This window comes from Natator depressus, chromosome 28, assembly GCF_965152275.1.
Source record: "Natator depressus isolate rNatDep1 chromosome 28, rNatDep2.hap1, whole genome shotgun sequence".
Taxonomy (NCBI): domain Eukaryota; kingdom Metazoa; phylum Chordata; order Testudines; family Cheloniidae; genus Natator; species Natator depressus.
In genome coordinates, this window is record NC_134261.1 from 10,398,209 (window position 1) to 10,400,708 (window position 2,500).

At 62.9% G+C, this 2,500-nt stretch overlaps 1 non-coding gene across 1 annotated transcript; it reads left to right on the forward strand.

Annotated features, from left to right (window-relative positions):
• Positions 1–1,086: 1,086 nt before the first annotated feature.
• LOC141979752 (5S ribosomal RNA) lies at positions 1,087–1,205 on the forward strand. Its single transcript, XR_012637145.1, has one exon. It is a non-coding gene; the product is annotated as a 5S ribosomal RNA (ribosomal RNA).
• Positions 1,206–2,500: the final 1,295 nt, after the last annotated feature.

Genomic DNA, 2,500 nt, shown 5'->3' on the forward strand with positions numbered 1-2,500 from the left:
TTTTCAGCCTTTTCCTCCGGGTTGACCTGGTGTCCCGGGGGGACTTAGACATTTTTTTCAGCCTTTTCCTCCGGGTTGACCTGGTGTCCCGGGGGGACTTAGACTTTTTTTCAGCCTTTTCCTCCGGGTTGACCTGGTGTCCCGGGGGGACTTAGACATTTTTTTCAGCCTTTTCCTCCGGGTTGACCTGGTGTCCCGGGGGGACTTAGACATTTTTTTCAGCCTTTTCCTCCGGGCTGACCTGGTGGCCGAGCGTCTCGCCGTCCGCGGCCGGAGCTAGAGATGCCCCCCCCCCCAGGCCAGCCTGCGAAGCCGCGGCCAGGATCGGGCCCCTGGAAGTCTGACTAAAAATTTTCACCGACCCCAAAAACGGTTAGGGGGGGCCTCATAAAGCCTCCGGAGCGAAAAAAAAAAAAACGGAAAAAAGGATCGGGCCCACCCGAGGCAGGGGAGTCAGTAAGGGAAAGGGGACGAGGCGGCCCGGAGCCGGGTGCCCGGAGCCGGGTGCCGGCGGCCAGGATCGGGCCCCTGGAAGTCTGAAAAATTTTTTTCACCGACCCCCAAAGTGGTATTGGGGGGGGCTCATAAAGCCTCCGGAGCGAAAAAAAAAAAAAACGGAAAAAAGGATCGGGCCCACCCGAGGCAGGGGAGTCAGTAAGGGAAAGGGGACGAGGCGGCCCGGAGCCGGGTGCCCGGAGCCGGGTGCCCGCGGCCAGGATCGGGCCCCTGGAAGTCTGAAAAAAATTTTTTCACCGACCCCCAAAGTGGTGTTGGGGGGGGCTCACGAAGCCTCCGGAGCGGAAAAAAAAAAACGGAAAAAAGGATCGGGCCCACCCGAGGCAGCGGAGTCAGTAAGGGAAAGGGGACGAGGCGGCCCGGAGCCGGGTGCCCGGAGCCGGGTGCCCGCGGCCAGGATCGGGCCCCTGGAAGTCTGAAAAAAAAATTTTCACCGACCCCCAAAGGGGTGTTGGGGGGGGGCTCATGAAGCCTCCGGAGCGAAAAAAAAAAAAACGGAAAAAAGGATCGGGCCCACCCGAGGCAGGGGAGTCAGTAAGGGAAAGGGGACGAGGCGGACCGGAGCCGAGTGCCTACGGCCATACCGGACGGAAGGCCCCCGATCCCGTCCGATCTCGGAAGGTAAACCGTCCCGGGCCTGGCTAGTACTTGGATGGGTGACCGCCTGGGAATCCCAGGTGCCGTAGGCAGCTTTTCCCGCTGCGAGCCAGCTCTCTCCTTTTCTGGGGAACAAGGGCAGGGTCGCCCTGCCAGGGGCCCTGGGGCTGAAGTCCCTGCCGGCCACCAGGTCAACCCGGAGCCTGCCCCTCTGCGGCCAGCAGGTCAACCCCATACCGGCAGGGGGTTGACCTGGTGGCCGGGAAGCAGAGCGGCCAGCAGGTCAACCCCATACATTCAGCGGGTTGACCTGGTGGACGGGAAGGAAAGCGGCCAGCAGGTCAACCCCATACTTTCAGCGGGTTGACCTGGTGGCCGGGAAGGAAAGCGGCCAGCAGGTCAACCCCATACATTCAGCGGGTTGACCTGGTGGCCGGGAAGGAAAGCGGCCAGCAGGTCAACCCCATACATTCAGCGGGTTGACCTGGTGGCCGGGAAGGAAAGCGGCCAGCAGGTCAACCCCATACATTCAGCGGGTTGACCTGGTGGCCGGGAAGGAAAGCGGCCAGCAGGTCAACCCCATACATTCAGCGGGTTGACCTGGTGGCCGGGAAGGAAAGCGGCCAGCAGGTCAACCCCATACATTCAGCGGGTTGACCTGGTGGCCCGAAAGCAAACCGGCCACCAGGTCAACCCGGAGCCTGCCCCCGCGGGCAGGGGCCAAGCGGACCCCCCTCCGCCCGGGCTTGCCCTGCTCCGAGCCGGGGCTTAATCCCCGTCCGGCCACCAGGTCAACCCGGAGCCTGCCCCTCTGCGGCCAGCAGGTCAACCCCATGCCGGCAGCGGGTTGACCTGGTGGCCGGGAAGGAAAGCGGCCACCAGGTCAACCCCATACTTTCAGCGGGTTGACCTGGTGGCCGGGAAGGAAAGCGGCCACCAGGTCAACCCCATACTTTCAGCGGGTTGACCTGGTGGCCGGGAAGGAAAGCGGCCAGCAGGTCAACCCCATACATTCAGCGGGTTGACCTGGTGGCCGGGAAGGAAAGCGGCCAGCAGGTCAACCCCATACATTCAGCGGGTTGACCTGGTGGCCGGGAAGGAAAGCGGCCAGCAGGTCAACCCCATACATTCAGCGGGTTGACCTGGTGGCCGGGAAGGAAAGCGGCCAGCAGGTCAACCCCATACATTCAGCGGGTTGACCTGGTGGCCGGGAAGGAAAGCGGCCAGCAGGTCAACCCCATACATTCAGCGGGTTGACCTGGTGGCCGGGAAGGAAAGCGGCCAGCAGGTCAACCCCATACATTCAGCGGGTTGACCTGGTGGCCGGGAAGGAAAGCGGCCAGCAGGTCAACCCCATACATTCAGCGGGTTGACCTGGTGGCCGGGA